We start from the raw sequence: 9,852 nt of genomic DNA, 5'->3' as shown, positions 1-9,852 counted from the left end.
TATGCCATGCCAAGCTTCTACTGGGCATCTGATGCTGAAAGACCCAAAACAGACAATCGTCCTGGGCTGATGATGTGTGAGGTGCATAGAATCGTGATTATTACGTATGCCAGACCACAACAGCAGCCTCTAAAGCAGCCATAAAGAGCATCTTAGTGCCTCTGACTGAAAACAAATTACACCAGAAGTGCAAAAATGTCTGCGTGTGTGGAGTCCCCCTAATAAATGTTATGTAAGAATAGCAATGTGAATATAAGTCATCATCCATTACATATTAGATAAATACATTTGAAGATAAAAGTTAATTTATCCTGTTGGGCACCTGACTTGTGACCCCTTAAGATAGATCAGTATTTACTCTTTAATCATCTGCTGCTTGTTGCCTTAAGGATATTTGGCTCACTGGAAACCAATTGTGAAAAGTAACTATTATTGAACTAAGTTTGGGAATACTTTTTAATTAAAACTGTCACCTCCACACACTTGTGTCCTTTGATTTACAGACAAAAAACACAAAAAATCGTACCAGCTGGAAGATCAGAACATAACCAGATTGTAGAACAAGTCTAAACGTCATCTGAGCTGTCACACAGCATACCATTATTAAAAGAGGGAAAATGGGGGGGAAAAACAATAAGATTACGGTCTTTAGTCTCATACTTCTTGAGATGGTTTGTTTGGAATGATTTTTACTGCCAGAGGGGTAAAGGTATCCGGTATTTCATCACTGGGGAAAAAAGAAAATAAAATAAACACAGTTTTTGACAATGGAAATGTCTATTATCATCTGGTGACCCCTCAGATTTATCTTTGACCCCTTAGGATCCTGATACACAGGTTGGGAACCGCTGTACAAGGTATAGCCCACTGCAGTTCACTTACAGCCCGTGGGCCAAATCTGGCCCGCAATAGGGTGCCAGGTAGCCTGATGACCATTTTATAATTCATAATGAAAATGCATTGATTCACAATGGGATTTTTTTTTTCTTTTAATAATGTGTCAGAGTGCATAAAACCCCATCAAAATAGAGACTGTCTATCAATATAGTGCCAGGGGAGGACCGCACTGACCCCCCATCAGAGGTCAGGGCTGAGCAGGGCTCCTGTCGCTTTCGAAAGTGGGCCCTGGGAAAAGGAAGTTGAGTATCCCTGGTCTACTGAATAGACAAGGCAATTCAATTTTATTTATAAAGCCCAATATCACAGGTCACAGTTTGCCTCAGACGGCTTCACAGCATACAACATCCCTCTGTCTCTGTTATTACCTCCGCCAAGGAGGTTATGTTTTCGCCGGCATTGGTCTGTTTGTCTGTTTGTTTGTTTGTCTGTTTGTTTGTCTGCAAAATACCTCAAAAAGTTATGAACGGATTTTGATGAAATTTTCAGGAAAGGTGGAAAATGGGACAAGGAACAGATGATACAATTTTGGTGGTGATTGGTTGAAGCAAAGGGGATAAAATAATAAATAAAATCTATCATCTGACAGCCTCAGCAGCAATTCCAATTTCTAAAGATGGTGAAAATAGCGCCATCTGGTGGCCAGAAAGCACGTCTAGTTCTACTTGCTAAATGTTGTAATTCTAAAGCTGAAATTAATGTTCTGTGTTGGAAAAAAAGAAAGCGGAAAATACAAAACAACATATTATATTCTGTGTTGGTACAAAATAAAAACGAAATAAATACACCACAGTGTCTCCATGGTGAAGGCATATATAACCTAATAATAATAGTGATGCAAATAACCTAATTGTGATGCAGGCTGCAAAATCTGATGCAGAGGGGGAGGGAATATCACCTACTTGGTGGAGGTCTGCACTCTGAGTGCTTTTCTAGTTAAATAAATTGTTTTACATTTTGAGAAATTGCTTATTTGCCCGCTTGCCGAGTGTTAGAAAAGAAGAGACATACTAGGGGAGAACTACTTGGATGATTGTTTTATGTAGGTAACTTTCAATTCAAGTCAATTTTATTTATAAAGCCCAATATCACAGGTCACAGTTTGCCTCAGAGGGCTTCACAGCATACAACATCCCTCTGTCCTGGGACCCTCACAGCAGATAAGGAAAAACTCGCCAACAACAAAAAAAACAAAAACTTTAATTGGGAAAAATGGTAGAAACCTCAGGAAGATGGATGGACAGAAGTGCAATGGATGTTGTGTGTACAGAATAGATCAACATAATAAATGTACAGTAATCCATATGACAAATTATATATGAAGAGAGGGAGAGACAGAAAGGCAAGTCAGGACATTTTTTTCTGTATAGCCAATTGGCAATTCAATGTGCTTTACAGTGTAATAAAAATACAGCAAAGGTTAAAGATTTACAATTTTAAAAGGACAAAGTACAAGCAAGGCGACATAAAAACAAAAACGTGAAGAGCAACATTGCTGCAGAAATAACAAAAAAATATAATACATTCACAAATAAATATCTATAACAGAACTTTGAAAAATATTGATAAGAAAACAAATCACATGACATATAGGAATGCTAACTTTGTCAAGTAAACAAGAATCTTGGTTTGTGCACTGTAAAAAAAAAACAAACAAAAAACTACACACATCATGAATATTTAAATTACACTTGTAGATGATGAGCACAGGAAAAGTACATTATGGTCTGGTCTAACTGTCCATCAAATGACCCGGGTGGCGAAGCTGTGCAATAACAACATTATCTTGTACATCCACGGTATTGACTCAGAGGGCTATCTGTCGTGTCCCGTGTTATTACACAGCAATATTTGGGGTGGCGCGCCTGTCGCCCGAGTGTGTTTGCTGTTCGGAAGCTTCTGCACAGAGATGGCAAGAGAACCGTAGCAGACTGTGGGGCCTATACGGTTGGGCAATTTACCGACAACCGTAAGGTTAGAGCCGCAGAGACGCAGAGAGTAGGAAAGGAGCGGATCAACGGACAGGGTAAAACACGACTGCTTATCTAACTTAAACCGTTACGAACGACTCTGTCGTAATGTCAAAACTGATAACGTTATTTTACAAGTCTGTCTTCTACATCCAACCAAACTGTTTGACTAGCTATATGATGGCGGACAACTAACGTTAGCAAAGCTGCTAAGTAACGTTAAATACGTTAGCAAGCCGGCTAGCAGGCAGCAATAGGATAGTAGCTAACTGGCTAGTTAAGTTTGTAGCGTTAGCTTGCTAAACTAGCCGTGTCTGCCTCACTGCAAGTTGTACAGCTAACGTTAGAAGATTAAACAAACACATTGAGTATTTCATGTGGCTAGACAGTTAGATATCATAAGTGTAGTTAGAAGGATAGTCAGCTAACATTAGCGGCAAGCTAGTAACTCAAACACGTAACACTAAAACTGGGATTTGTTTTCTGAGGCTAGCGGGCTAGCTTATTGAAGGCTAGCTAGCTGACTTCAGCTTTCGTTGCAAGTGGTAGAGGCTACGACATGGCTACATGACGTTAGCCAGCCTTATCTGACAGATTCTGTACCTATGTGATATGTCTGGTGCAAATATGAGATTACTAATCATTGACTCAGATGGAGGATATTACTATCCGAAGGCCGCTGTCTGTAATGTTATTCGTACTTTGTGAGCTAGCATAAACGTTAGCATGTCAGTAGATTGTCAAAAGTTAGCTAATGTTCGTTAACCATATCAGTGTTTGTGTGTGATAAGTGTTTGCGTTATAGATATCGACAAGGTGTTGTTAGCATATGGCTTCAGTATGATTTGAGAGTGATAACAATCAGCTCCTTATCAATCCATTAATCCATGGTCATGTTTACTGAAACTTGAAACTTGATATCTGAAAAAACAATGTTTTCCTCCAACTTTTGGAGTTGACATTTGCTGTCAATAATGAGTGTCTTTGCCCATGCACACTATAGGTAAACAAAGGCCTGGTATCAAGCACACTGCTTTTTAATACAGCACTATATCATCATCATATCAGTAGCACCCCAGCTATAAATACTGAACAAGAACAACATAACACTTGGACAGTGACTGTCAGTCCTTGACTGACAAAGGCAGATCATTTTGAGCACAATGTGCCATAGGACTAACATTGTGTACTTGAGCTCAACTGATACCTGATGGGAATCCATATCATCAAAGGTTAGGCTCAGTTTTCTTCAATTCCCTCTCTGTGGATATGCTCAGCCTCAAATAAAAATGGTCAAACATGACTTATTTGTTTCAGTGGCTGATCAGAATTTTCTATGCTGTCTTGGTGATTGTATTTCAGGAACATTAGTGAGCACCCTGCTGTCTCAAGTATGAACAATGGTTTGACAGCTCAGACTGTCATATACTGTATATATTGGTGCCACTGTGGGAGGGAATTGCTTTCAGGAAGGTGTCACTTGAGCAGCAAGTTTTGCTGTCTGGCTCTGAAATCTACTTGTTTGTGTTTTTTCTCGGCCTGTCTCTCTCTGTCACACATACACACACACTCACTCATATTGACCTTTGAAAGGCAAGAAAGCAGCTGTGGGGCAAGTCTGAGTTGTAGCCTGCCGCCACTGTGTGAAGTCAGAGTGTCATGCCACCGTAAAGAAACGTTGTGAGGATTTAACAGCTCCTGATTGTTGTGGAGATGGAAGTGGTGCTAGGTTAAAGACTGCTATTTACTTAACGTTCAACCAGCCTTTACAGTATGCGGGGAAATTGCAAGCACCATTGCTGACGCATTACGTAGAATGAACCATGCAACTATCGCAAATTCGGGCACCTAATGGTCAGCTCTGAAACCCTATGTGATCAAAACTTCTGGCAAGAATAAATTAAGCTTCACCTGCCTCTTGTTGTTATAAAATTAAATTCTGAATGTGCTTGATGTGAAAGGTTTTTGTTATTTTTATATAAATACAAAAAATGACAACAAGACTAGAGTGTGTTATGGCTTAGTCTTGTTTTCTGTCACTGAGGTTATGACTTGTTTTTTTGCCCAGTTTTGTGGAGCTGAGTTGTTTGCTTGAAAGGCGACTTCAATCCTGTTCATGTAAGCGAACACCCCCCCGACATCATCGTCTGCCCAGATGTATTCCAGTGCAGTCAACTCTAATACTGTGTATGTGGGCCTAAGGGTCCATGTCGGTGTGTAAATTGTTATGTGTGTGAAATTAGAGAACCTTAATACTCATCATATGAGCCTAGTTTTTAAGCTCTGTCAACAACAACCTCTCCTAAAGAAGCTTTGGCCTTTATGCAGACTCACAAACACATATGCACCACAAGATATTAAGTGCATTGTCTGACAGTAGGGTGCTAGCTGGTGACAAGCAAATACAACTGAAATCCGACCAGTACATTAGACAGAGTAAGAGGATAGGCAGTCAGTTCAAGATTAAATATTATTGTGCAAATTGCACTTATCAAGCCAGAGTTGTGCTTTTCACACCGCACCATGTGACGATCCCTCATATCTAATGTTTATTATCTCTTGGACTTGAAGCCATTGAAATTATAACTTAAAGGAAAACAGGCAATAAAAATGCTGTATTAAGACCTCTGAATGTGCTGATCAAAGCAAGATGGGAAGCTAAGGGCCCTAGATTTAAACAAAGTCTAAAAATAAAAGTTACTTTCATTTTAAGATTAAACTGCAGATTACTTTTGTGGTTATTTGTTTGTTTGAGAAAAATGCCTAATAAGTTTCAAAGAAAATGGGAAAAGGTGAAACTACTTACTTTTGTGCTTTAAAAAATGACTTAAACATTTGATTGATGACCAAAACTGTTGCCAGTTAATTTCCTGTTGATTGACTAATCAGTTAGATGACTAATTGTTGCAGCTCTTCTTCAGACATGCTGTCTTTAGAGTGCAAAGACCCCCCTTCCTTGCCTGTTACATTTTTGTTTTCTCTTGCACATCAATGAGATGGTTGGCTGTTGGTCACTGTTGGGCTGTCTGAGCCTCTGTCTCCCCAGTTTTTGCAGTGTTTCCTGCACTGTAAGTGCTAGTCCTAGTCAGCTGTTTTTCACTGGATTCTCGTCTGTGAGAGAAATCACTCTGATTGGCAGTTCAGCTCAGTGTGCGTGCGAGAAGCGAAACAGAAGTGAGGACAGTAAACAGATGACTTAAGTCAAGAGGGCGTAGGATCGAGACAACTTGTTATATTAAGTAGGATTATTTTTTCTTGCCACTTAGCTCTTTAGCAGAAATGGTACATAATTGTTGTGTTATTGTTTGTTAGTGCACTGTAAATATAATTTGTTCTTTCAACAATGGGTTATGTTTTTAACGTGCTAACTAGCATATTGATTCCACTCTGTCAGTCTCCTGGTTTCTTTATAAATGACGAATACAGACTACCGCCGCCTGCTGGTATGGAGAGTTATTAACTCTCACATGGGCGCAGAATGTACATGCTAGTTGGCTGTTGCCTGGAGTCTTGGAAGTGTGTCTATGTGCAACTCTTTGAACAAGACACAGGCAACATGAGGTGACACAACAGTTGGAGTTCGTTGCTACCAGTTCCTTGATGTCACTTTGGTGTGTCTTGGCCTTTACCTACGAGAAAACCTTCAGAAGAATTGAGTTAGATCCTCATAGTGTAAGTCTAATGTAAACCTGGCATATTTAGGTCTAACTAGGAAATGAAAAGGCCTGGCCAGTCCAGTAAGTAAAATTGCATACTTGGGAAAATGCTATTTCAGGCCTTATACAGAATGCAATGTAGCCGAGAGCTGGTGAGCAGCTGAGAGCTTGAAGGCTTTTTCTTTTTTTTTTTTTGGTAGAATTTCTGATGATCATGTTGAAATAGTTGTTGTTGGGTTTTCCCAGCTGTCTGGGGCTGTGTGATGCAGTGCATTTCAAAGTGTATTCACTAAATTACTTAATGGACACTATCTTCTGCAGATACTTGTGTATGACTAATGTGCTGGCTGTGGTTAAGTGTCCAGAAGTCTTTCATACATCAATTTGTCACATCCCATCTCTGTACACGGCTGGTTGTCTTCACATCTTCGCATTTAAGGGGAGGAGAGCAGACTGAGTTTAGATGCTGTTTGCCATGTGTCATGCATTATCAGACAAATGCACGGAAAACAGGAATTAACATGTCATGGCCTCTGATATGGTATGCAAATATCATTAGGATTGCATTTAATTATATAACTCAATGATCAAATGCCCTTATGACCCTGTTTAGGGATTGTCTGTCTTCATATTGGCACTCTAATTTATGTGTCTTTTTCTGGCAAATGTTGATCCCATGTTTGTTTCCTTGTTTCAGTAAATATATTTTTATTCATAAGGCTCTTTATTAAATTACACCTCAGGTTCTGCTATTCCACATTCATGCTTTAGGCACATTTAGTGACTTCAGTTGGGATGCCCCGAGCTGATTTGCTAAATTGATAATTACAGTTAAACGACACTTTGGAAAGCCATAAGGCAGAGCTGTTTTTCTTAAAGCACAAATTGTCTGCAAGTTGTCAACCATATTTGCACTTGATTATTATCTAGCAAGATAATAGCTAGATTGGGCAGTCCCTAGGTAGGATGCATTTTTCATTGAAATACTACTGACTGGGTTTTGTTCATCTCAGTTACAGGAGTAGGGCCGTTGATTTAAATGAGGTAAATATGCCTCATAGTGTAGCATATTTTACACAGCATATATAAAACCTGTCCATCCAGGTGTCAGTCAGTCCATATAAGCAGTACCAGGGGAATCTGGGGTCAGTCTGTTGCCTGGCTGTGTTCATTGTTGATTTGTCAAGAAGATCCTTCAGAATGATGGCAGATGACTGCTGGACTTTGTCCCATCCCATCATTTCTACCCCTTGCTCTGTATGGTTGGTGTCCTTACCGTCAGGAATCAGTTTTTTTGCTCAGTGATAGATTTCAGTGCTCCTTGAGCTTTGTTCCCTCATAGAGCTATATAAAGTTAACTTTAACTTGGGCTGAGAGCTTTTACTTTTAAAAGTCTGATTAACCTAGCAGATCCCTAGTGAACTCAATTGGTATAAAACTTTGGGAGAAGCAAGATAGCAGACTTAGCTGTGCCTTGCACTGTGCTGCTGACATGAATAATTTTTGTCTCTATCTACACCGTAGCCTGCACACTGATCAGTTAATTCTGGTATGAACTGTCCCTATCTTCTTAATAGGGTTCTTCCTAAGCTCCTTAAAAGCTGCCTGCTCCAACTTGCGGTCCATGTTGAGTGATCAACCAGCCTATGTGTCAACCTGGTGCTGTAGTCATTAAATCATATCAGAAAATGCTTGGTCCTAATTAGAAGCTTGGTACTAGATCAGGAAACAGTGGATGTAGTGACTCCTGGAGCTGAGACTCTGACAATTAATAGGCATGTTGTCTTCATCCTGTTGTCTTGTTTTTGTTCTCGTGGTTGCTGTGGAGGAGGCTTGCATGCCTGAACGGTGGTGATCAGGATGATGTTATTGTCACTGCTGACAAAAGAAGTTAGACAACTCTCAAAGACATATTCAGTTTTTATTAATATCAGTTGAATGTGGACAACTTAATTTACTATCTACAGATTGCATCAATTTTAAAGAGCATTTTGGGGCGTTGGTGGCTTAGTGGTAGAGCAGGCGCCCCATGTACAAGGCTGTTGCTGCAGCGGCCCAGGTTCGACTCCAGCCTGCGGCCCTTTGCTGCATGTCACTCCCTCTCTCTCTCCCCCCTTCACGCTTGTCTGTCCTATCAAATAAAGGCTGAAAATGCCCCCAAAAATATTTAAAAAAAATAAAAATAAATTAAAGAGCATTTTTTCATCACATGCATCACAATTTTGCAGCGTCCATGATCAAGACAGGTTTTGCTGTGTATAGTTAAGATAACAGTTCAGTACAATATTAGGGATACATGATAATATAGGCATGTCATCGGTATCAGCTGATATTGACTTTAAAATAATCTATCAGCATCGACCAACATGCTTTTTCTTATTTTACACAATGGGTAAATATTACATACATTGAAAAGCATTCTATTTCCTGTCTCCATCTGCTTGTGGGCCATCACGATAAGAGTATGCATGCATAATATGATGCTAATTCCACTACAGAATAGACTTGATGGTCACATAAAATTAGGTGGGGGAAGAAAGTGGATATACTGATATCGTTTATTGTCCAAATAACTTGTTATTGGTATATCGGCTATTGGCAAAAAAAATCCAATATCGTGCATCTCTATTCAATATAGTATAATGTAGTATAATAATCATTCTACTCATACTGTAATCAATTTGCATTAATGAAAGTAATCATTTAGAACGGCTTTGTTGATGATCTGATGATTAATTTTTTTGTATTGTTTGTTTTCCTCTTAGCGCTATAAGCAAAAAAAAAATTTGATGACAAATTTGTATTGGCCCATTTTATGATGCAAAAAAGAAATATCTTCTACAATATAAAATTATCGCAGTATTGTATATTATTAGATAATAATAATTAAAGCTGTGCAATTAATTGTCCGGTGATCGCGATTATGATTTTGAGGTCAAACGATTTCAAAATTAATTAAATCGAGTGTAAACAATTTTTGGTTACGGATACCTGGAGATGTTATATTGACTTCTGCATGCGCAATACCGCCCCTCCCCTCCTCTCCTCTATTCACTCCATGAGCCAGTCAAGTAGGTGAACTACGAATAATCCGAGGGGCAGGTAATCGTGGAAGATTTCAAAAACAGTGTGCGGAAAATGGCAGAGGGAGAGCAAGAGAGGTTGTGTAAACAATAGGGCCGTAACGGTACATGTATTTGTGTCGAACCGTTCGGTACGCGACTTTCGGTTCGGCACGACCCTGTACCGAATTATTGGGCGCAGGATATTATTTTATTTTATTTTGTTTTATTTTAATTCCGTTTTTGCGAGCCGAACCATTTAAAATA

The 9,852-nt window shown here is 39.3% G+C and overlaps 1 protein-coding gene across 1 annotated transcript in view; it reads left to right on the top strand.

Moving 5' to 3' along the window:
• The first annotated feature begins 2,649 nt into the window (after window positions 1-2,649).
• LOC126397392 (NEDD4-like E3 ubiquitin-protein ligase WWP1) overlaps window positions 2,650-9,852 on the top strand; it is a 40,550-nt gene continuing 33,347 nt past the window's right edge. Inside the window, exon 1 of the mRNA XM_050056120.1 lies at window positions 2,650-2,923. The gene's annotated coding sequence lies outside the window, so the exon portion shown is untranslated. The remainder of the gene's footprint in view (window positions 2,924-9,852) is intronic.

The sequence above is a fragment of the Epinephelus moara genome, chromosome 11, assembly GCF_006386435.1.
Source record: "Epinephelus moara isolate mb chromosome 11, YSFRI_EMoa_1.0, whole genome shotgun sequence".
Taxonomy (NCBI): Eukaryota; Metazoa; Chordata; class Actinopteri; order Perciformes; family Serranidae; genus Epinephelus; species Epinephelus moara.
Note: the sequence above shows the minus strand (reverse complement) of the source record. Positions and strands in the feature narration are given on the sequence as shown.